General features: G+C 43.6%; 1 protein-coding gene and 3 non-coding genes across 4 annotated transcripts in view; all 4 read left to right on the forward strand.

The window, feature by feature from the left end:
- Positions 1-26,067, forward strand: part of LOC144944630 (collectin-10-like) — a 484,828-nt gene that overhangs the window by 433,585 nt on the left and 25,176 nt on the right. The window lies entirely within an intron of this gene.
- TRNAL-UAA (transfer RNA leucine (anticodon UAA)) lies at positions 18,875-18,957 on the forward strand. Its single transcript has one exon. It is a non-coding gene; the product is annotated as a tRNA-Leu (tRNA).
- On the forward strand, positions 22,215-22,298 carry TRNAL-UAA (transfer RNA leucine (anticodon UAA)). The gene has a single exon. It is a non-coding gene; the product is annotated as a tRNA-Leu (tRNA).
- TRNAL-UAA (transfer RNA leucine (anticodon UAA)) lies at positions 25,501-25,583 on the forward strand. Its single transcript has one exon. It is a non-coding gene; the product is annotated as a tRNA-Leu (tRNA).

A 26,067-nucleotide genomic window follows, 5' to 3' on the forward strand; every position in this document is an offset into this window, starting at 1 on the left:
CTTATTGAAATGCTGAAGTAATTCGCACTGATACACGGGTGTAATGCCGTGCAGGAGAAATAATCTAATCCGTGGTGATATGGGGTTATCCACAAATTGACTTCTCATTTCGTGGGAGTAACAAAAAATAGCAGATAACCCGTCGGATAGTAGGATGAATTTGCTGCACGACTCCTTTTATCCGCATTTTTTGTTGTTGCAAATCTTAGTAAGCCGATTCACTTTGCATTATGGGTAAACTCACGGATAGTCACGAATAATAGTAAGAAATAGGGCCGCAGATAATGGGAGTTTTTATGAACCCCAGAGCTGCCGCGGATAATAGGAGTCGTGGGTAATAGTGCCGTGGGTGAGAGGAGTTCTGTGTTATTAAAGTTTTATCGGCGAGGTCGTTAACATTTCGCTTCGGTGGTGATATGTTAACTGCCTCGCCTGGTATACAGGAGGTCGTGGGTTCGATCCCGACCCTGCCGATGCCTGTATATTCAGAGTTTGCGTGTCTCTTTTTCCGTGGTCGCGGTGATTTTTGTCCGGGTCCTCCAGTTGTTCTCTCCACATTTAGAATCGACATGCATTAAGAGTGTTTCGCTGCCATACATTTCCGCGCGATGATAAGCCACTTCGTTGAGCTATCATTTGTGGCCAGGTCGCTTCTGAAAAAGACCTATGCAGCTCAGTGGGCCTTACCTGGTGAAGTAAAAATAAACTGTATAGTTTTTCGTTTATATCAGTTTTGTGCCATGAGACGTTGGGTGGACGTGAAACACGGTGAACATGGGCCATGGTTCACCTCCTGCCATCCGTAGAGACACATGAACAGGCAACACACTTCATTTCAGGATACGTGGCCATTGCTGGAAACAGATTTAAAAGAATTACAAATATTCACTGAAACTGGGATTGAACCCATCAAACCCTTTGCTTTTCAAAACGATCAAATAAAACCGATAACAGTACGCCACAGCAAGTTGGGATGCAAAAGTAATTTTCCTTTAGACTTTCAGTAGGTTTAATAATAAAAAAACACACTGCCCGGACGAGTTGCTCACACGGGGGTGGGGGGGGGGCTGTTTGCAAGCTGGATGTTGACCTTTGGGATCCATGAGGGGTTGAGTCCTTTATCAGGGCTGCAGAATCTTCTTTTTTCAGTCATAAATTACCTATTTATCTTAAACACTGATCGTGCTAGCATTTCTACTTTTCTTACAGTCCAACCTTGCGTGGCATACACAATCAGAATCTTTGTTTATCCTGGAGGAATCCGATGAGCTATAAAGCTCTTTTTCCACAGATAGGGGCGGGTCAGAACGTTACAGCAACAAACAACACAACAATCGACAGGAGCGCAAAGTATAGGAACGTTAAACAAATAAATAGGTAAAATATATCAAGTAAACACGTTCTAATTGCATAAGTACAAAGTATTCCACTTGCAATAGTGGTTTTACTTTGCAGTGATCCAAACAATTTGTAGTAACATAGATGTATGTATGTTGAACTTCTTTCGCACCGTACGTAGCCAACCGAGCTGATCGGAGGTGTAGGGTGAAGGAGAACAAACTAAACACAAAAAGCAGTAGTGGACACATCCAAGTGGAATCAGTCCCCTTGTTTAAACAATATACTCTCCCATTCCCGGCACTGTAAATACGTCTGTTTAAAAGACAAAGGACGTGTCGATATATAGAGAATTCAGTTGGGGCGTTTAGATATATTCTATTTATTTTGTTCAAATGTTGAAATTATGCGCAGCTCTCCGCCGTGCGTTCGGGTCGTAACGCGCGTCGGTGCCTGCGGGATGTCCGACGTTTCGCTCGTTGTGCTGGGACCTTCGTCAGGAACTCTATTCCAACTCTGGAACATCAGGCCCCAACTGAATTCTAGTTCCTGAGAGAAGCTCCCAGCAGCGTGTGGAACAAAACATCGGACATCGCGGCATGCGACAAAACATCGGACATCGCGCCAAGCGGCACGCGACAAAACATCGGAGAGCTGCAGAGAAAATGTACTTTTTATTTTACAAACCCATATATTTTTTCTGAAAATGTTTACTCGATAAGACAGCAATTATTTGGGGGGAAAAATCTCCAGGAACAGTCAAATGCATGTATGTAGGTTGAACTTCTTTCGCACCGTACGTCGCCAACCGTGCTAATCGGAGGTTGCGGGGGAAGCCTGTGACCAAACGACCCAATATAGGAGCACAGAGTTTGAGCAATTGTTGGCACCAGTCCTGGCCGTCTTGCCGCTTCCCCGTGGTTTCCCACTCCTTTGAATAATTTTCTCTCTGAGAGTGAACGAAAACTTTTGCCAGTGGCAGGGAAACAAAGCCTCGTCTGTGTGTGTGTATGTTGAACTTATTTCGCACCGTATGTAGCCGACCGTGCGAATTATATTACGTCGGTTGGTGGCAAGAAACAACCTTGAGCTGCAGTCATCCGCTCACTGTCTGCTCACTGTCTTCTCACCGTCTTCCATGCATTTAACATTGAAGACTGCTGACCATAATGTAATGTAGGCCTTCATGGACTCGTGTCATGAAAGCTGAATGCTTTGTGTTGTGGCCGAAACGTCGTGAGAATTTTATTTTATTATGTTTTATTTTTATTATTATTTCCCTTCTACGTGACTTTACCGAAAGAACCAAAAAGATGAATCCCTGCAGTCACGAAAGCTTTAAATCGAAAATCTTGGATAACCCTTTCTCGCTTCCCCAGACCTCAATTGTCAGAGAGAAATCGCATCCCAACGGGTTCTTTATTAAACAACGGGACAGTGACCGCCAGATAAATACCTTGCGGCACTCGATTTATGTGCGTATGTTGAACTTCTTTCGCACCGTACGTAGCCAACCGTGCTGGCCTATCCTCAATGTAACACTCCATTGCAATAATGTTGACTTCAGACTAAAGTGCAAAACAAATGTACGAATGGAGTCAACATGGGTTGATGTTTGTATGGCTGTAAATTACATCGCCATCAGCGATACGCTACAAAAACCACCGAAGCAAACTGTGCCAAAGGCAAACAGCGACACCACACTTGCAGCGACATTAATTGGGCCGTCGTTAAAATTGAAAATGTGCTGTGAATTTAAACGTTATTATTATTAACAAGTGACCGGTGTCAACACACTGCGGGAGTTGTAGCGAATGTGACGCTCGCGGTGAGTTCAGCGGGGTTTAAATCTGTTGACAATGCGGGGAAAAAAGCAGGGAAAGAGTCCACCCATCAACAGCAATGTGGTGAGATTACAGGGCATCATTTGCAAGGACACTCCAATGTTTGCCGGTATCACGACGCACATTCTTACAAGTTAAAAAAAAAATGTTATCTCCGGGCGCGCAGTTAATTTGTTATTTCCCTGGCGGCGTCGCTCCACGTGGAGTAGTGGCGGTGCGGGTGGCACAGTTGGCTTGTGCAGCACAGCTGACTTTGTCGGCGAGAATTCTCTGAATCAGCTGATGCACGGACACCAGCAACAATAACAGCAGCAGCAACAAAACTTGGACCTTGCATTGCCAAGAGATGAAAAGGAGACAAAAAAACCACACGGCTGTCGGATCTGAATCTAAGGTCGAGAAGGTGCTGATGTGCAGGCTTGGTGGCATACCACGGGAATTAAGGGTGCCAGCCACCCAGCCATGCTGCCTTTCTTTTGAAGTGAAAAGTCCGAATTGAATAGAAATCCACGTTCATGTTTGTAGAGACGTCAATTTGTCTGTGTCGTTTTTGTTGTTGTTGTTTTATTGCTGTCGACAAAACAGTGAACATATTAACACTGTGATGTTTGGGCACCAGGGTTCCACTATTCGACATTTTCATTATTATTGTACGATATAAACCCTTGGTGTAATATTGCATTGACAGTTATAAGAAGTTTTTTCTCTCTCTCTCACAAATTATATTGTATTCTATGGTTCTTTCAGTAAAGTCACGTAGATAGAAAAACAATAATGACAATAAAATAAAATAAATAAAGTGAATATATATATTTTTAAATATTACGACGTTTTGATCGCAACACAAACGGTCGACCGCTTGTGTTGCGATCGAAACGTCGTGATATTTTATCATTATTTTTATACACTTTATTTTTATTATTTAATTGTTATTATTTTTCCATCTACGTGACTTTATCGAAAGAACCATAGAATATGAATTATTGCAGTCACGAAAGTTTTAAGTCAAAAAATTACATTGTATTTATTTGTTTCCATTTGAATTGTTAATGCAAAAACAACTTCAAAGTCCTCTATTTGTTTTCTCTGTTTACCTTGTGCTCTGCGGTTTGTTCTGTGCAAGATTGAAAACAAATTTCTTCGAGAACTACTTTTTGTGTTGAGTGTTGTCGTCGTTTCCCTGCACCTCCAATTACCGCGGTTGGCTACGTATGGTGCGAAAGAAGTTCAACACACATACATACAAATCCCAAACACCTCCTTTTTGCGACAGGAGAAAGCCGATCAGCGCACCTCTTCCCTGCCCTACACACGTGCTGGCTTTACCTCGAGCTCACAGCCGTTTGCTTCTCCTTTGCAACAAATCGCTGGTGAAACGCCTGCAACGCCCAACAAACTCACACAGCTCGATAGTTGCCCACGTCAATATCCGTCCCTGTTTATTCGGAGATAAAAATGTGATCATGCTCAGGTTGAATGGGTCGTGCCACAGGGATGTGGAGTTTCCACCGCTGGCTGGACTTGGATGTATGCGACATCACAGCACTGCAAATGCTGTGAGCACCCAGCGTGACATCGCCAACCACCCCGGCTCTCTTACAAAGGCGTGTGTATACTTTTTTTCGTGTGTGTGCGTTGTTGTTATTGTGCAAGAACTATTGCCTTCAGCGCATGACTGTAGCCTCAGGTTTCCAATATCCCTGACATGCTTTTTCGTGTTGAAACACTGACGTACGTTTCTTACGCTGCACAACACAGTGAAATACTTTGCAGCCGCAGTGCATGCCAGTGCGGCATACCGACCTCGCGACGTATCTCTTCATACATCATCTTCAAAGTGTGCCGATGAGTAAACACGCCTGTTCCCACGTTTAATATCATTGCCTACAAGCTCACCTCAAATGTCCCTTGTACCTGACCTGAAATGTCCTTGACATTGTGTGCATCTGTAATCGAGTGCTTAGCCTAACCCACTGCATCGTTCTAGCGATGGTCACGAAGTGGAAACTTGCTATAACCTGTGAGTTGTGGATTCGTCTTCCCTCGCCTGTATCGTGGGGTAAAGTGTGGATACTTTCGTTCGAAGGCAGTGTGATAGAGCAGTGCGAATAGGGGCGCTCTGGTGGCGAGATGTTAACTGCCTCGTCTGGTATACAGGAGTTCGTGGGTTCCATCCCGACCCTGACGCCTGCTGCTGTATATTTGGAGTCTGCATGTTCTCCCCGTCGTCACGTGGGTTTGTCTCCGGGTCCTCTGGTTTTCCACCTTCATATTTAGAATCAACGTCACGCGTTTAGAGTATCTGGCTGCTATAAATTTTAACATGATGAGAAGCCACTTCGTTGAGCTATCATTTGCGGCCAGATCGCTTCTGAAAAAGAGCCGTATAGCTCAGTGGGCCTTACCTGGTAAAGTAAAATATAGTTTGTAGTTTAAATACCTTCTAGATGAGGGTACTAGATCATTGTCTAGTGGAGGCCTTTCCACCAGAAATGTCGTGAGCGAGCGATTGCAGGGCTGCGCCTTTGCCTGTGGCCATAGGACCCCTCCACTGTTTTGTGAATGAGCATTTATTTTTTTATTTACCCCCCTCCCTCACCGCCCCCCCCTTAATAAAAAAAACCTCGTCGTTTACTTTCCAAGGTTCGTCGACAGCGGTGGCTTCTCGCCTCTGTCCACTCGGCAGTGCCGATGGCTCACGACCACATTTTGGTCGATCGGCAGGTCACCTGTGGTGGTTGGGGTAAAGTGTGGGATTGGCACTCCCACCTCTTCCAAAGAAGACTTTTTTTATTGGCAATTCTGCAAGAGGGCCCTTTCTGCCAGGAGTGGCGCGATAAAAGTAAAATGACAGGGTCGTGTCCTAACCTATAAATCATAAAGTTGTAGAATCAATTTTTAAAAAGGATGGGTCATCGACATTTTACAAAAAGATCACATGCAAATTATAAGAACCCACGTCCTTGGGAATTTTTTTTGAGTTGTAATTTTTTTTTAATGCACACGGTGACGCAGTCAAAAAAAAATGCGTGAAAACGATTGTGACGCACAGGTGTCCCTGTACCGCCGCGAACTCCAATAATGCAATCGTGGTTGCTGGACCCTGCCCTTTCGGCGACAAGAGCGATCGTTTAGCTCGCGCAATTGACAGCACCACGTCAGTGCCGCAGCCTCGGGTTCAATTTCATGCAAATGAAACGAAGTTAAACGTTGTGCAAAACTTGCACATCCAACAAGTATTTACTTTTGTGTTCACGCTGTTGGCATCATGAGGTTTGTATTACTGTTGGAGTTGTGAAGTCTGTATGACTATTGGCATTATGAAGTCTGTATGACTATTGGCATTATGAAGACTGTATGACTATTGGCATTATGAAGACTGTATTACTGTTGGCATTATGAAGTCTGTATTACGGTTGGCATTATGAAGTCTGTATTACTGTTGGCATTATGAAGACTGTATTATGGTTGGCATTATGAAGACTGTATGACTATTGGCATTATGAAGACTGTATTACTGTTGGCATTATGAAGACTGTATTACGGTTGGCATTATGAAGTCTGTATTACTGTTGGCATTATGAAGTCTGTATTACCGTTGGCATTATGAAGTCTGTATTACCGTTGGCATTATGAAGACTGTATTACGGTTGGCATTATGAAGTCTGTATTACCGTTGGCATTATGAAGTCTGTATTACTGTTGGCATTATGAAGTCTGTATTACTGTTGGCATTATGAAGTCTGTATTACGGTTGGCATTATGAAGTCTGTATTACCGTTGGCATTATGAAGTCTGTATTACCGTTGGCATTATGAAGTCTGTATTACCGTTGGCATTATGAAGTCTGTATTACTGTTGGCATTATGAAGCCTGTATTACTGTTGGCATTATGAAGTCTGTATTCCTGTTGGCATTATGAAGACTGTATTCCTGTTGGCATTATGAAGACTGTATTACTGTTGGCATTATGAAGTATGTATTCCTGTTGGCATTATGAAGACTGCATTACTGTTGGCATTATGAAGTCTGTATTACTGTTGGCATTATGAAGTCTGTATTACTGTTGGCATTATGAAGACTGTATTACTGTTGGCATTATGAAGACTGTATTTCTGTTGGCATTATGAAGACTGTATTACTGTTGGCATTATGAAGACTGTATTTCTGTTGGCATTATGAAGACTGTATTTCTGTTGGCATTATGAAGACTGTATTACTGTTGGCATTATGAAGACTGTATTACTGTTGGCATTATGAAGACTGTATTACTGTTGGCATTATGAAGACTGTATTTCTGTTGGCATTATGAAGACTGTATTACTGTTGGCATTATGAAGACTGTATTTCTGTTGGCATTATGAAGTCTGTATTACTGTTGGCATTATGAAGTCTGTATTTCTGTTGGCATTATGAAGTCTGTATTACTGTTGGCATTATGAAGACTGTATTACTGTTGGCATTATGAAGTCTGTATTACTGTTGGCATTATGAAGTCTGTATTACTATTGGCATTATGAAGTCTGTATTACTGTTGGAGTTGTGAAGACTGTATTACTGTTGGCATTATGAAGTCTGTATTACTGTTGGCATTATGAAGACTGTATTACTGTTGGCATTATGAAGACTGTATTACTGTTGGCATTATGAAGTCTGTATTACTGTTGGAGTTGTGAAGTCTGTATTACTGTTGGCATTATGAAGTCTGTATTACTGTTGGCATTATGAAGTCTGTATTACTGTTGGCATTATGAGGACTGTATTACTGTTGGCATTATGAAGTCTGTATTACTGTTGGCATTATGAAGTCTGTATTACTGTTGGCATTATGACGTCTGTATTACTGTTGGCATTATGACGTCTGTATTACTGTTGGCATTATGACGTCTGTATTACTGTTGGCATCATAAAGTCTGTATTACTGTTGGCATTATGAAGACTGTATTACTGTTGGCATTATGAAATCTGTATTACTGTTGGCATTATGAAGTCTGTATTACTGTTGGCATTATGAAGACTGTATTACTGTTGGCATCATAAAGTCTGTATTACTGTTGGCATTATGAAGTCTGTATTACTCTTGGCATTATGAAGACTGTATTACTCTTGGCATTATGAAGTCTGTATTACTGTTGGCATTATGAAGTCTGTATTACTGTTGGCATTATGAAGACTGTATTACTGTTGGCATCATAAAGTCTGTATTACTGTTGGCATTATGAAGTCTGTATTACTGTTGGCATTATGAAGACTGTATTACTGTTGGCATCATAAAGTCTGTATTACTGTTGGCATTATGAAGTCTGTATTACTCTTGGCATTATGAAGACTGTATTACTCTTGGCATTATGAAGTCTGTATTAATGTTGGCATTATGAAGTCTGTATTACTGTTGGCATTATGAAGTCTGTATTACTGTTGGCATTATGAAGACTGTATTACTGTTGGCATTATGAAGTATGTATTACGGTTTGCATTATGAAGTCTGTATTAGGGTTGGCATTATGAAGTATGTATTACGGTTGGCATTATGAAGTCTGTATTACGGTTGGCATTATGAAGACTGTATTACGATTTGCATTATGAAGTATGTATTACGGTTGGCATTATGAAGTCTGTATTACGGTTGGTATTATGAAGTCTGTATTACGGTTGGCATTATGAAGTCTGTATTACGGTTGGCATTATGAAGACTGTATTACGGTTAGCATTATGAAGTATGTATTACGGTTGGCATTATGAAGTCTGTATTACGGTTTGCATTATGAAGTCTGTATTACGGTTTGCATTATGAAGTCTGTATTACGGTTGGCATTATGAAGTCTGTATTACGGTTGGCATTATGAAGTCTGTATTACGGTTGGCATTATGAAGTCTGTATTACGGTTGGCATTATGAAGTCTGTATTACGGTTGGCATTATGAAGTCTGTATTACGGTTGGCATTATGAAGTCTGTATTACGGTTGGCATTATGAAGTATGTATTACGGTTGGCATTATGAAGTCTGTATTACGGTTGGCATTATGAAGTCTGTATTACGGTTGGCATTATGAAGTATGTATTACGGTTGGCATTATGAAGTCTGTATTACGGTTGGTATTATGAAGTCTGTATTACGGTTGGCATTATGAAGTCTGTATTACGGTTGGCATTATGAAGACTGTATTACGGTTGGCATTATGAAGACTGTATTACTGTTGACATTATGAAGACTGTATTACTGTTGGCATTATGAAGTCTGTATTACGGTTGGCATTATGAAGACTGTATTACTGTTGGCATTATGAAGACTGTATTACGGTTGGCATTATGAAGTCTGTATTACGGTTGGCATTATGAAGACTGTATTACTGTTGGCATTATGAAGTCTGTATTACGGTTGGCATTATGAAGACTGTATTACTGTTGGCATTATGAAGTCTGTATTACTGTTGGCATTATGAAGACTGTATTACTGTTGGCATTATGAAGACTGTATTACGGTTGGCATTATGAAGACTGTATTACTGTTGGCATTATGAAGACTGTATTACCGTTGGCATTATGAAGTCTGTATTACGGTTGGCATTATGAAGTCTGTATTACTGTTGGCATTATGAAGACTGTATTACTGTTGGCATTATGAAGACTGTATTACCGTTGGCATTATGAAGTCTGTATTACGGTTGGCATTATGAAGTCTGTATTACGGTTGGCATTATGAAGACTGTATTACTGTTGGCATTATGAAGTCTGTATTACGGTTGGCATTATGAAGACTGTATTACGGTTGGCATTATGAAGACTGTATTACTGTTGGCATTATGAAGACTGTATTACGGTTGGCATTATGAAGACTGTATTACTGTTGGCATTATGAAGACTGTATTACCGTTGGCATTATGAAGACTGTATTACTGTTGGCATTATGAAGAATGTATTACCGTTGGCATTATGAAGACTGTATTACCGTTGGCATTATGAAGTCTGTATTACGGTTGGCATTATGAAGAATGTATTACCGTTGGCATTATGAAGACTGTATTACTGTTGGCATTATGAAGACTGTATTACGGTTGGCATTATGAAGACTGTATTACTGTTGGCATTATGAAGACTGTATTACCGTTGGCATTATGAAGACTGTATTACTGTTGGCATTATGAAGTCTGTATTACGGTTGGCATTATGAAGACTGTATTACTGTTGGCATTATGAAGACTGTATTACCGTTGGCATTATGAAGTCTGTATTACGGTTTGCATTATGAAGTCTGTATTACGGTTGGCATTATGAAGACTGTATTACTGTTGGCATTATGAAGTCTGTATTATGGTTGGCATTATGAAGACTGTATTATGGTTGGCATTATGAAGACTGTATAACGGTTGGCATTATGAAGACTGTATTACGGTTGGCATTATGAAGACTGTATTACGGTTGGCATTATGAAGACTGTATTACGGTTGGCATTATGAAGACTGTATTACGGTTGGCATTATGAAGACTGTATTACGGTTTGTATTATGAAGACTGTATTACGGTTGGCATTATGAAGTCTGTATTACGGTTGGCATTATGAAGTCTGTATTACGGTTGGCATTATGAAGTCTGTATTACGGTTGGCATTATGAAGACTGTATTACTGTTGGCATTATGAAGACTGTATTACGGTTGGCATTATGAAGTCTGTATTACTGTTGGAGTTGTAAAGTCTGTATTACTGTTGGCATTATGAAGTCTGTATTACTGTTGGCATTATGAAGTCTGTATTACTGTTGGAGTTGTAAAGTCTGTATTACTGTTGGCATTATGAAGTCTGTATTACTGTTTGCATTATGAAGACTGTATTACAGTTGGGATTATGAAGTCTGTATTACGGTTGGGATTATGAAGACTGTATTACTGTTGGCATTATGAAGTCTGTATTACGGTTGGCATTATGAAGTCTGTATTACGGTTGGGATTATGAAGACTGTATTACTGTTGGCATTATGAAGTCTGTATTACTGTTTGCATTATGAAGTCTGTATTACGGTTGGCATTATGAAGACTGTATTACGGTTTGCATTATGAAGACTGTATTACGGTTGGCATTATGAAGACTGTATTATGGTTGGCATTATGAAGACTGTATTACGGTTGGCATTATGAAGACTGTATTACGGTTGGCATTATGAAGACTGTATTACGGTTGGCATTATGAAGACTGTATTACGGTTTGCATTATGAAGACTGTATTACGGTTGGCATTATGAAGACTGTATTACGGTTGGCATTATGAAGACTGTATTACTGTTGGCATTATGAAGTCTGTATTACGGTTGGCATTATGAAGACTGTATTACGGTTGGCATTATGAAGTCTGTATTACTGTTGGCATTATGAAGACTGTATTACGGTTGGCATTATGAAGACTGTATTACGGTTGGCATTATGAAGTCTGTATTACTGTTGGCATTATGAAGTCTGTATTACGGTTGGCATTATGAAGACTGTATTACTGTTGGCATTATGAAGACTGTATTACGGTTGGCATTATGAAGACTGTATTACGGTTGGCATTATGAAGTCTGTATTACTGTTGGCATTATGAAGACTGTATTACGGTTGGCATTATGAAGTCTGTATTACCGTTGGCATTATGAAGTCTGTATTACCGTTGGCATTATGAAGTCTGTATTACCGTTGGCATTATGGAGTCTGCATTACTGTTGGCATTATGAAGACTGTATTACTGTTGGCATTATGAAGTCTGTATTACTGTTGGCATTATGAAGACTGTATTCCTGTTGGCATTATGAAGACTGTATTACCGTTAGCATTATGAAGTCTGTATTACTGTTGGCATTATGAAGTCTGTATTACTGTTGGCATTATGAAGACTGTATTACTGTTGGCATTATGAAGACTGTATTACTGTTGGCATTATGAAGACTGTATTACTGTTGGCATTATGAAGACTGTATTACTGTTGGCATTATGAAGTCTGTATTACTGTTGGCATTATGAAGACTGTATTACTGTTGGCATTATGAAGTCTGTATTACTGTTGGCATTATGAAGACTGTATTACTGTTGGCATTATGAAGTCTGTATTACTGTTGGCATTATGAAGTCTGTATTACTGTTGGCATTATGAAGTCTGTATTACTGTTGGCATTATGAAGTCTGTATTACTGTTGGCATTATGAAGTCTGTATTACTGTTGGCATTATGAAGTCTGTATTACTGTTGGCATTATGAAGTCTGTATTACTGTTGGCATTATGAAGTCTGTATTACTGTTGGCATTATGAAGACTGTATTACTGTTGACATTATGAAGACTGTATTACGGTTGGCATTATGAAGACTGTATTACTGTTGACATTATGAAGTCTGTATTACTGTTGGCATTATGAAGACTGTATTACTGTTGACATTATGAAGACTGTATTACTGTTGGCATTATGAAGACTGTATTACTGTTGACATTATGAAGTCTGTATTACTGTTGGCATTATGAAGACTGTATTACTGTTGGCATTATGAAGACTGTATTACTGTTGACATTATGAAGACTGTATTACTGTTGGCATTATGAAGACTGTATTACTGTTGACATTATGAAGTCTGTATTACTGTTGGCATTATGAAGACTGTATTACTGTTGACATTATGAAGTCTGTATTACTGTTGGCATTATGAAGACTGTATTACTGTTGGCATTATGAAGTCTGTATTACTGTTGGCATTATGAAGACTGTTTGAACTCCAACTAGACACCGACTGAAGTAAGCTATCCATCAAATCAGGCACGAGAGAATGCTTGATCTCGCACAATGTTGCCTAATCCACGCAGTATTTTTCAATGTAAAACCACAACTATTTGTTAAATGTAATGGGTTCACAGATTCTCATCTCGATTAGTGTTTACGAGCACCTCTTGCAAATGGCTTTTGCTGCCGTGAATGTGCGCTCACATTGCAGAAACAGGTCACAAAGTCGACAGAGCAGGGGGTCGGCAAAGAACAATAACAAGAAGAGCCACCTTTTTTGTCGAATTCGGTAAAAAAATAAAAATCGCCCTTCAATATATTCAAGGGCCGCGTGTATCGTGGTGGAATCCGAGACGGCGGAGGTCCTTAATGAACGTCACGAAGCAGTTCCTGGGAGAGCCGCATTCGGCTCCGGAGCGGCAGGTTGACAACCCCTGGACTAGAAGGCAAGGAGGAGAATCACTCCAGAAGTTCATTGAATGACAATGATAGTACATGTTGGTAGTACATGTTGTTTACGTCGTTTATTGTGAAAATTCGGTCACAGTTCCTATGACCACTGTTTCATTGCTTTTATGGCTTTATTTTGGTGATTTTCGAAACGTTTTTTGGTTTGGCCATGTTTGTTTGTTGTAGTACAGAGTTAGACTGATGGCCTTAATCTAAGTTGTCTTGTGGTTGTTGTTGTTTGACTTGCATCCCACTGGGATATTTGCACAGGGTTGGTGTACGGTGATTTTTTTTCTGCAATATTTTGCTGTCTTTTCTTGGATTTTCTGTTTGCACATAGTCACTTTAAGATGTTTTCTTGGTCATGTTTTTGTTTTTTGTTTGTTGCGGTTGCACCCGATTCAAGAGCCGAATGGCTCACAGGACTATACCTAATAAATGAACTTTGAACTTTGAATGACATAGGGAACGTCCAACATTGTCCTTGTGGTTCTGTGGGATATTCAAAAATACTGGGCAACTTAAAATACACACACATATATATCACTGGTGCAGGATATAAGCACCGCTTTGTGGGAAAGTCAATGGATATCCTCGCTCCCCGCTATGGGAATGGGGAATTTCCACCACTGGCTCGAGGGAGGGGGGGTATTAACAGATGAGCAATGCCTCCGTGCTCATTTGTGCAGGACGTCACTTCTACGTTGAGTGCAGGAGATCAATCATGGCAAAGAGTGAAGGCTTTCATAGTTACCAGGCCACTCACATAAAAGTGTCACAGAGATCGTAAAAAGTTACAAACGAGATGACATTCAAGGCTACACAGCATCTTCTGTGTAAAGATTTGCCACGAGGAACATATGGCACTTGAGTGGGTGAACGGTAACTTATTGCGTGAGCTGCACTCTGGTGGCAGCGGTTGCCACATAATTTTTCTCGCAAAACTAAACCCAGCCCACATCTATCAAAATTGTGCACGATTCCGCGTTAAAGTTCAACGCAAAATCGGTGACAGATATCCGTTCAAACTAATTCCTGCCACCAGAGCACAGACGCCTCGTCCTGGAGAGACCAGCTCAGTCGGCTACAGCAGTGGATCTCAACCAAGGAGTACGCGGACCCATGCGGGTAAGTGGCAATGTCCCCGGAGGGGGGAGGGGGGGTACGTGAGGTGCTTTATAACACATTCCTGCGGAGGGAGCTGGTAGGAACGTTGGGTTGCTCGGTCAATGGCCAGGGTCAACGGCGGCGTGGTGTATTCCGCAAATATGGCCGACTGTGAGGGCGGGCACAATTCGGCGTGAGTAGGTTAAACGTTGAGTTTTATGAGGGCACCACAGGGTGACCAGCCCCTCCCCTCCCCACCCAGCCCCACCCCTCCCACCCCCACCCAGCCCCAACATCCCCACCCAGCCCCTCCCCACCCTCCCCTCCCCACCCAGCCCCTCCCTTCCCACCCAGCCCCTCCCTGCACGACGGATACAATAATCCCCTGGGGCGCTGGTATAACCAGGAGGTTCTTACCAGTAAATGTGTCTATTTATATCGTACATGGGAGTCATTGGTGAATAATCACGAATGAATCTGGCAATATAAAATAACTACAATAACATTGTAATTCCCGTGGTAACCTCGAACGATCTAAAAGACCGTTCCCAACTCATCAATCGTAAACTCTCCGGGTTTCCAAGAGTAACCAGCGAGCGCAAACAAATGACGCCACGTTATTGTTTTATTCGTTTGCAGTTTTTTTTGCTATTTGGGATACCTCACAAAATGGGAAATTGATACAAATATCGATGTTCATTATTCGTACATTTATTTCTCGGAACCATGTTGGGTCAGGCTAGGGGGGGGGGGGGTGAAAATAAATTCACCAAAGGGGTCACATATAGTTGATACCCCACGGGGCTAGAGCATTATTCAGGATTGGGTTTGCCACCTTTCTGCATTTTTCCTGGACAGGTGGCACCCTAAATAGTAGCCGACTGTGATTGTGTTGACCTGCTCCTGTGTTTGGGTGCTCAATACGTCGATGTATGTTGAACTTCTTTCGCACCGTACGTAGCCAACCGTGCTAATCGGAGGTGCAGTGTTGAGTCTATGTGCAGTGTTAGCCTATGGATAGTGCTAGTCTATGGACAGTGTGGATGTTGAACTTCTTTCGCACCGTATGTAACCAACCGTGCTAATCAGAGGTGCAAATTAATGTCACATCAAATAGGCGCCTCTGTTTCGTTCAACAGATTTTTGCATACACCGTATGATAACACTCAGTACAATATTTCCAGCACTCACAAAAATCAAGTTCAGTAGGACTCTGTACTACATTGTGTCCTTATTTAGGCTGGTGGGAATTATGCTTGCAATTATTTCAATTGTGCACTTTTAAGTCTAGATTAAAACACTAATTTCTATAGAATCGTTTTTTGAGTGTTTAGTTTGGTATCCTTCCCCGGCACCTCCGATGAGCACGGTTGGCTACTTACAGTGTGAAAGAAGTTCAAAATACGTACAATTCCTCGTGTGACGAAAGTAGTTTTTCTTTTCTTTTGTCGTTTTGGTGACTCAGGTTACTCTTACAAACGAGACGAGACTCATCCTGGTCTCTTGACTTCTCACCTGATTGAACAAACTACACTTGAACTGACACAGGTAATATCCAGTGCCGGATTATCTGAGTAGCAAAAGTAGCATATGCTCCGGGCCCCGCACTTTCAAGGGCCCCGCGCTAAATGCTTTCAAGCTATCAATTCCGGTTCAGTGATTCTGCACCTTTGGTGGAGGGGGACGTCCCATGCCAAGTCGCACGCCTTCGCTGGGAGTGAGGGGGACATTTTCTTTCGCGTTAAAATGCTATAAAAATAGACTGCACGCTGAGCTTAAATCTTCACTGTGTGATGTCCCCCCCCCCACCCTGATGCGTGCAGTTACTAATATATACAGTCGACAGATGGTATCACTATAGGCCGTAGATATTACTGCAGAGCGGCCGGGGAGATCGTGGCTGGGGGGTGGGGGAGGTCAGGGTTAGCAACCCAGCCCCAGCCTGCCAAGGTGCCACCTCGGCCGGCTGGACAATCTAGGCGAGGCCGGAGGCTCTGCATGGGACTAGGCCTCACCACGCCACTCTGTCAGGTGAGTACTTTGTGCTATAGAGTCAATACATACTGCTATAGAGTCAGCATGTACGACTGTAGTGATAGCAGGTACCACCACAGTCGGTATGCACTGCTGTAATCATAGCAGGTACCACCACCGTCAGTATGCACTGCTGTTAGATTTTTAAGAGTAGGTGTGAAATATTTTTTGGACCCGGGCAATGCCGGGTACTTCCCGCTAGTAACAAATAAAAAAACATACAATTACTTTACCATGCAAGTAAAACATTTGTGTTTTCATATTTATGTTTTTTTTTATTTAGGGCCTCTTTATAACAGATGCTACAGGCCCCGTACTGGCTTTATCCGGCACTGGTAATATCGCATGCTCGAAAGTGTCTCTCTTGAGCGAGAGACAGGCGTATGACATCGTTGATGAAATCCACAACACGTCGCCTGCAGTGTGGAGGCCCCCTAGTGGATGATGATCAGAGGTCTCCAAGATAAACAGAACCGTCCTCTGGGGCCCCGTCCCCCACCTCTCCTGCAGCTACTCTCGCGGAAACAGTCTCTATTTATCCTGGAGAAATCCGACGAGCTATGAAGCTCTTGTTCACATATGTCCAGTAGAGACGGGTCAGAAAGTTACAACAACAAGCAATCCAAACACACGATAGGAGTGCAAAGTATAGTCGAGGTAAGCAAATCCCAACAAATAAATAAGTTAAATAGATAAAGTAAAGCCCACTGAGCTAAAGTATTCCATCGTTATTAACGAACTTGCTATCCGGGATTCTGGCTATCCGCGAATCGCATCTGGAACTCTACACGAAAGCATCGAGAGAGAAAGTGATGAGATAAATTGATGAGATCAAGTAATGAGAGATAAAGTGATAAGAGGTAAAGGGATGATAGATAGAGTGATGAGCAAAAAAGTGATGAGATAATTTCCATGTGTTTAATATCTTATTTACGTATTAATTTAAGGTCATTTATTAAAATGAAAGGCCAATATAATTATCCACGTAATTTGATATTCATGAGCATCTCCAGAACGTATCCCTCGCGAACAACGAGAGAACACTTAATCAGTTTTTTTTCAGAAGTGACCTGGCCACAAATGATAGCTCAATAAAGTGGCCTATCGTGTGGAAATGTATAGGCCTCGAATAATCTAAACGTATGTTTCTAAATTTGGAAGAAAAAAAACAGAGGACTCGGAGAAAAAATCCACACAACCACGAGGAAAGAGACACGCAAACTCCAAATATACGTGTCAGGATCGGAATCAAACCCACGACTTCCTGCAAACCAGGCAAGGGAGATAACATCTCGCCACCGCGGTAAGGAAAGGGCTAGTTTTAAATAAACAAGAGTTTATTTAAACATAAATTATAGTACATTGACGTCAAGAAAAAATGGGGTCCATCAACATCATTCACCATGATCCACTTCTGCATGAAGGCCTCCCCAAGCCATCTCCACGCCTGTATATTGGGAGTTTGTGTGTCTGCCCTTGATTGCGTGTAATTTTCTCTGGGTCCTCCGGTTTTTCCCCTTCACATTTAGAATGAACACGCGTTTAGAGTATTAGGCTGCTATACGTATCCACGTGATGTGGAACTTCCTTTAGCTATCAATTGTGGCAAGGTGGCTGCTGAAAAAGGGCTATATAGTTCAGTGGGCCTTAGTTGAATAGAAACAAGATAAATGTCTCATGTTGCTGCAATGTACCGATTCCTCCAGCACATGAGCTCATTTCTATACTCCTTCTCCACCGTGGACGTCCTAACAGGCCTGAACATTTGGCAAGGATTATTTGTAAAAAATAAAACACGATGAATTCAGCCCATTATCTCCCCAGGGTTGACAAAATGAGCACAAATCTTTGGGAAGGGAAACCGTGGTCAACCTGTAGAGAGAATGGCCCCGTCCATAGGAACGTGGAATTTCCACCACTGGCTCAGCGCCGATCCTTTACGAGGTTGGGGAAGGCAGACACGATTCATATTATCTGGAATCCTCCGCCCCCTTTCCCAACCTCTCCTCATCATGAGATATGAACAACACCACGCAAAGGAATCATTTAAATGAAATTCATTTTTTTTTATTGTATGCTCATTATGTTGCCAATCTCTCGCAATGAGAGGGGGGAGGGGGGTTCAACTGACCAAAATCTATCATCAATCTTTCATCATCAGACAATGATTCCCTTATACTCTTTGTTTTTTTCGGTAAAGTTACATAGGTATAAAATAAAATAAATCACGACGTTTCGGGAGCAACACAAGCGTCCATCATCAGGTGGGAAAGCATGGTCTGCTGCTGAGGCAGACTGAGTATGGATTCCTGCAGTCACGAAAGCTTCAAATCCATGATTCCCTCTTTTGTGTTGATATAGTACCAGGATGGCCGAGTGGTTAAGGCGTTGGACTTAAGATCCAATGGACGAATGTCCTCGTGGGTTCGAACCCCACTCCTGGTAGGTGTATTTAGCTTTTTATTTGTAAAAGCAAAAAAAAAACCATGAATGGTGGTGAGCACAGGAGAAACCCCCAGAAAGCAATGCAGGTCGGACGAAGGTGCAGCACTTGGCCAATGCAGATGAATGAGTATGCTTTGGAAACGAATGCTGCTGCCATCTGCTTGGTGTTAAAGCAGCGAATCAAAATGAGCATCATCATAGCCACGCACACAAAGATCGTGACGGGGCACGATTTGGCATGATAGGACAACATATGTTTGGTGTGGTGCCACAACCGCGGGGCAACTCCGCAAGCACCGCGATTCCCTCCCCCCCCTGGCACTAAACATGCAGCGCATCCACGTAGTGTCCTGGGGATTGCCTGCCACATCGGGTTTTAATCCAAAGGGCCTCTAGAGGGAAAGTCCGACGGTTTCCCGGTGCAAGGAGATTTGCCTACCCTCGGAGGGCAGATTTCATTGCGATGCCCATCAAATTGGTTGAAAATTGTGTGGGCGCAGAAAGAAAAGGTTCCCTGGGCCAACCGCAATGAGGTACAAGTCGGGGGAGGACGGAACCCTGAGCGTGAAGGGTGCAAGACAAAGGGACAATGGGTGGCCGCCGCCGGTGCACAATTGGCCGCGGGGTACAATGCCACCCTGGGCCTTTGAAGTGAGGGACTTAGGCCACGGTAGAGACGGCGGAGAGGGACGACGGCATGATTGGCTGCGCGGTACGACGTCACTCTGGGCCTTTGAAGTTTAGAGAATAAAAAGAGTAACCCAGGACAATTTTATTGCAGTTTTCTTCAACCTCTGGGTCGTCAAGACCCACTCCCTGCCATCCTGCAGTCGCATCTCACGTCGGTCTGGAACGCTCCCGCCTTATGGATGGATCTTTTGGTCTCTATCCCTACTCGCGAATCGTTCAACAGACATGTAAACCAGCGTCGATGTTGTTGTCGTTGTTTATTTCGCGCAGCACTTTGGGAGTTGCTCGGACCGAGAGTTCACGGCGCCTCTCGCTACTCGACCATCGCCAGAGGCCTCGCGACGTCGTCTCTGAAATGGGACAGATAAATGTTTGCTTATTGTTATTTATAATAAAAAAAATCCTTTAAAAATAACACCATGGTTGTCTGTTCTGAAGCAGCCAATGTTGTGTTTACTGTGGCCCACGTGGTGTGGTAATATCCATGGTGGTCCACATGTCTTGTGACCCCACAATTAATTGACCACTAAAAGTTTTTTCCCCTTTGCTTATTAATTTCTGTTTTCACACCCATTGGAATACAACAATATTATGTTTTAGAGCATTAAATGTGGGTCACAAAACATCTGGACCATCCTGTAGAGTACAATACCACTCACAATTTTCGTTTGTTGCCCTCAAAGTCGTAAATCGCGTGATGCCTTCAAGAAAATGATAAACACGAACAATGTGTGAAACAAACACAACAACAACATGCGACCGCTGCGTTGGCAGCGGTGCTCAAGTAAAAAAAGATCTCGACGAGTCGGTCAGTAACACTGCCTTCAAATGACAGACTGAATCGGCGACGTTTTGTGGAAACAGCCCTTGCTCGTGCGCTGCGAAGAAGGGCTATCGCCCGATACGTCGCCTGTTACAGATATTTTTTTTTACCCATAATAGAGGTTGTTTGGGTTAGATCGCGTAAATATGAAAATTGTGTCGTTAAACCCGCCGCCACCCGACACAGCCGATTAGGAATCTTTGTCACGTAAAACAAAGCGTGACAATTCGTTACTGGTTCAGCAGACCGGTTTGTTGGCAAATCGCCCGATGAAGCCAGTTGTTGTAATCACCAGCGAATTGTAAATGTTGTGGGTTTGCTATGCAAAGGTCCATCAAGCCAGGGTGTTACTTTCGTCGTAACGAGTGCTGCACTGTGGTCGTGCGGGAAATGCCTCTTATTTGCAGGAGAGAGGCACACGTGGAAGTGGTTGCAGCTCGCGCTGATTATTGTATCTAAGGCCAATGTCATGTTCATAGATTACCGCCATGACAATTCATGACAAAATCATCATAATTCCACAATGATTACACTATGTAACACAATTTTTGTTCCTGGGTAGTAAGTGTTATTTCGTAATAGCTTATGCCTAAAAAGTATAGAAAATGGCTATTATTCCCCACAAACTTTGCTTTTGTGACCAGGACAGTGATATTTTGAAATGTACCTATTTTCAATGAGAAAACGGGCGAATTTGTGTCTTTTCGTTCACATAAAGTCAGAAAAAAACAATATATGAATCAAAATTAACATGCATATATATACTGAAGTAATACAAAAATTACTAGAAAAGATTTAGAAGTGAGTAGTTTTTCGAGATTTACGATTATACTATAATTCACTTTAACGAATAAGCCCCACACATGTAGTCTCCCATCATGTTCTCGTTATACTGTCCTTGGTAGCGGCGTTCAAAGTCCAGTATATCCTGGTGGAAGCGCTCGCCTTGCTCCTTTGAGTACGCTCCCATGTTCACCTTGAATTTATCAAGATGAGCACCAAGGATTTGGACTTTGAGGGACATGCTACAGCCCATTGTGCCGTAGTTCTTCACCAGAGTCTCAAACAGCTCCACATAGTTTTCGACCTTGTGATTGCCCAGGAAGCCACGAACCACTGCGACAAAGCTGTTCCAAGCTGCTTTCTCCTTATTAGTGAGCTTCTTGGGGAATTCATTGCACTCCAGGATCTTCTTTAACTGTGGTCCGACAAAGACACCGGCTTTGACCTTTCCCTCAGGACAACTTAGGGAAGAAGTCTTGAAGGTACTTGAAGGCTGCTGACTCCTTATCTACAGCTCTGACAAATGGTTTCATAAGGCCCAATTTGATGTGCAGTGGTGGCATCATCACCTTCTGGGGGTCAACCAGTGGCTTCTACTTGACGTTGTTCCTCCCCACAGAGAACTCGGTCTGCTGTGGCCAGTCCCGCCTGTTGTAGTGCGCCTTGGTGTCGGAATCTGTCGTCGTCATTTTTGTATTACTTTAGTAAAATACATGTTCATTTTGATTCATATGTTTTTTTTTCTGACTTAATGTGAATGAAAAGATACAAATTCGCCCGTTTTCTCATTGAAAATAGGTACATTTCAAAATATAACTCTCTTGGTCACAAAAGCAAAGTTTGTGGGGAATAATAGCCATTTTCTGTACTTTTGAGGCATAAGCAATTAGGAAATAACACTTCCTACCCAGAAACAATTTTTTTTGTTGAACAGTGATTATCTCGGTGCTGCTGATATAGTACCAGGATGGCCGAGTGGTTAAGGCGTTGGACTTAAGATCCAATGGATGAATGTCCTCGTGGGTTCGAACCCCCACTCCTGGCAGCTGTTAACTTTTTATTCTTCAAACCATAAATGGGGCGGATTATCACAGGAGAAACACCAGGAAACACATTCCTGCGGAGGGAGCTGGAAGGAACGTTGGGTTGCTCGGTCAATGGCCAGGGTCAACGGCGGCGGGCCAGAAGATTTTATTTTTGCCGTCACCGTGGGGCCAGTCCGCCCTGGACCGCCAGGTGCAGGCGCTGTCCGATGTTTCGGTCGACATGCCACCTGGCTCGCAGATGCTCATTCCACTGCGTTATCGGAAGCCCGTGCCTGGGGTCGAGGGGGCGGCGGGGGTGTTATTGTCGCCGTCCAACGTGGTTACGGCTGGCCTGGCGCTGGTCGCGGCACGGACGATTGTTCGGCCGGGTCAGCCTCCGTTTTTGCAAGTGTTGAATGGAGGCGCGGACAATGTCGTCTTGCCGGCCAGAACGGTTCTGGCCCATGCTACGACCACCTTCATGGCCCATGACGATCCGGCCCACCGGGCCTCGAAGGGGGGGTTTCGGCCTCGACGTCGCAGGACGATCGATGGATCACCGGGTTGTGCCAAGAAAATGCGTCCTTGACTACGGACAAGCGGTCCGCGCTTCGCGCGCTGTTGGAGAATTATTCTGATGTCTTTAGTAAAGACGATTTCGATCTGGGACGCACCTCGTTGCTCTCCCACCATATTGATACTGGGGATGCTGCTCCCATTCGGATGAATCCACATCGGTTGAGCCCGGCGGAGAGGGATCATGTACGCGGCGCAGTGGATGATATGTTAGCTGCTGACATTATCTCTCCATCCAACAGCCCGTGGGGCGCTCCGGTGGTCTTGGTGAAGAAAAAGGATGGTAATTTGCGGTTTTGTGTTGATTTTCGGAGGTTAAACAAAGTGTCGGTTGCGGACGCTTACCCCCTGCCGCGTATGGATGATTCCCTCGATGCCTTGTCTGGGGCGAAATTTTTTCCACTCTTGACCTCTCTTCGGGGTTCTGGCAGCTCCCCCTCGACGAGTCCTCGAGGGAAAAGACGGCTTTCCATACGCCGCAGGGCCTGTTTCAGTTTAATTGTCTTCCCATGGGGTTGAACGCCGCCCATGCTACGTTCCAGAGGTTGATGGAACTCGTGTTGACCGGTCTGCAGTGGGACACGTGCTTGATATATTTGGATGATGTTATTGTGTTCAACCGTACGTTTGAGGAGCATCTTTAGAGATTGGATGCTGTTTTTGCTAGGGTGCATTCCGCCAATTTGAAATTTAGGCCCAAGAAGTGTCACCTTTTGCAACGGTCCGTGCGCTATTTGGGCCACATTGTCAGCTCTGACGGTGTGGCCACGGACCCAGAGAAAACGGCGTGCGTCCAGGACTGGCCGATTCCGGCCACGGTGGGTGACGTGCGTCGTTTTGTCGGGTTCGCTTCCTATTATCGCAGGCTCATTCCAAATTTTGCTATGATCGCTAGGCCGTTGCACCTCCTTACGGCAAAGAACCGGAGATTCAGCTTGGGGGCCAGCTGAGGAGGCGGTGTTTCATTGCCTACGCGATCGCTTGGCGTCAGCGCCGACGCTGGACTACCCTGATTTCTATTTTGGATACTGACGCTAGTGACACGGGGATTGGGGCCGTCCTATCTCAGTTTAAGGGTGGCGTCGAGCGCGTTGTGGCTTACGGGAGCCGCGTTTTATCTCTGGCGGAGACCTGCTACTGCGTTACCCGCCAGGAACTGTTGGCTATAGTGCATTTTGTCCGTCAATACCGCCCGTATTTGTATGGCCGCAAATTTATTGTGCGCACAGACCACGCGGCTCTGCAATATTCCCTGAAAGTTGACCAACCGTCTGGCCAATTGGCGCGATGGTTGGAAACTTTGCAGGAATTTTCGTTTGAGATTAAATATCGTAAGGGGTCGCGTCACGCAAATGCGGACACGCTCTCCCGATTGCCACAGGGATCCACCTGCGCCTGTGCCTCTGGCATGAATAGGTGCACGCGGGTTCCACAGCCCCCGCGTCCTGTCATGTCCGCTGTGGAGATGCCCAGGGCTTCCACGTGTCCGGAACCGGCCGACGGGGTTTTAAATTTGCCGCGTTCCGTGTGGATTCGAGAGCAATTGCTCGATGATTCGCTTGGGGCCTTACGGAGTCAGGCTGCGAAGGAGAGGGGATATCCGTCGTCCGATGGGACGCCGGGAGCGACTCTCAGTGACGGCTTGTTGATGTGGAGGGAAGGCTTGCACGATCGCTGGCGTCTTGTTGTGCCATCGTCGTTGCGATATGAGTTGATTCGGATTCTGCACGCTGAGAAGTTGTTACATCTCGGGGTGCAGAAAACCTTGTTGACGTTACAGCGGGATTATTTTTGGCACGGCATGACGACTGACGTCGTCAGGCATATTCCATCATGATTATCCACCCTCTTAATGGTAAATGCAGTTCTAGAGTTACCAAGTGGTTAAGGCGTTGGACTCTACATCCACTCCTGGTAGCTGTACTCGAACTTTTATTCGTTAAAAAATCAGATGAATGGTGGTTAGCACAGGGGACAAGCCAAGCAAGCAATACAGGTAAGACGAAGGTGTAGCACTTGGGCTATGCAGATGACGACAATGATTGCAAACACGGCAATATAGCAGGTGCCATCTTCCCAGTGTTAAAGCAGCGAATCAAACTGAGCGTCATCATTTTCCCCCAGAGGTCATGACGGGGATACGCTGTGCCACCAAATGCACACTTTCAAATACAGTGTAGGTATATTTAAAGCACACAATTGAGCAACATTTTGCGTAGCGCAACGGACCAATCAGTTCATGTGTGTCCCACTGGGAATTAGGAAATGTGATGAGCCTTCACCATTAATTTTAGACTTTTGGTTGAATCTTGTAACTTTCTAATATTGGTAAGTGACACATATACTGTATATAGTAGAACTATTTCGTGAAGTTTGAATTGATTCCGCATACACTCCTAATACCCCCAAGTATAAGCACCCTATTGTGCGCTTTTATCCACAGTTAAGAGTTGGCGGCATAGAGAAAGCGAGTACTGTGGTCGTGCGGGAAATGCCTCCTCTGATTTTCAGGAGAGAGGCGCGCGTGGAAGTGGTTGCAGCTCGCGCTGATTATTGTCTCCAAAGACAATGTCACGTTTATAGATTACCGCCATGACGATCCATGATAAAATCATCATAATTCCACATTGACTATCTCGGTATAGAACCAGGATGGCCGAGTAGTTAAGGCGTTGGACTTAAGATCCAATGGATGAATGTCCTCGTGGGTTCGAACCCCACTCCTGGTAGCTGTTAACTTTTTATTCTTAAAATCATGAATGTGGCGTGTTGTCACAACAGAAGACTTCTTTCGCACCAAACGTAGCCAATCGTGCAGATCGTTGCCACCATCAGAAGCCAATGAAACTGTGCGTCATGATATTCACCCACACAGGGGTCGTGACTCGGGAACGCCTTTGCAAAAAATGGGAAATGCAATGTTTGGCTCAACGTTGTGCAACACAATGAACAAATTGGTCAATGTATCTCCCAGTGGGCAACAGGAAATGTGAAGAGCCTTCAGCATTGACTTTTGAATTTCTGATTGTGTCTTATATCACCTGTCCTGTGGTGTGCGGTGCCGTTCTGTTGGTCGTGTCCTGCGTGGTGTGGTTATTCACGGAGCTCCTCACAATTGAAGTGTAAATCGCACGGCGTCTTCAAGAACACGATAACCACGAACACTCAGAGAGAGAGAGAACACAAAACGACCGCTGCGCAAGTGAGAGGAAC

The sequence above is a fragment of the Lampetra fluviatilis genome, chromosome 2, assembly GCF_964198595.1.
Source record: "Lampetra fluviatilis chromosome 2, kcLamFluv1.1, whole genome shotgun sequence".
Lineage (NCBI taxonomy): Eukaryota > Metazoa > Chordata > Hyperoartia > Petromyzontiformes > Petromyzontidae > Lampetra > Lampetra fluviatilis.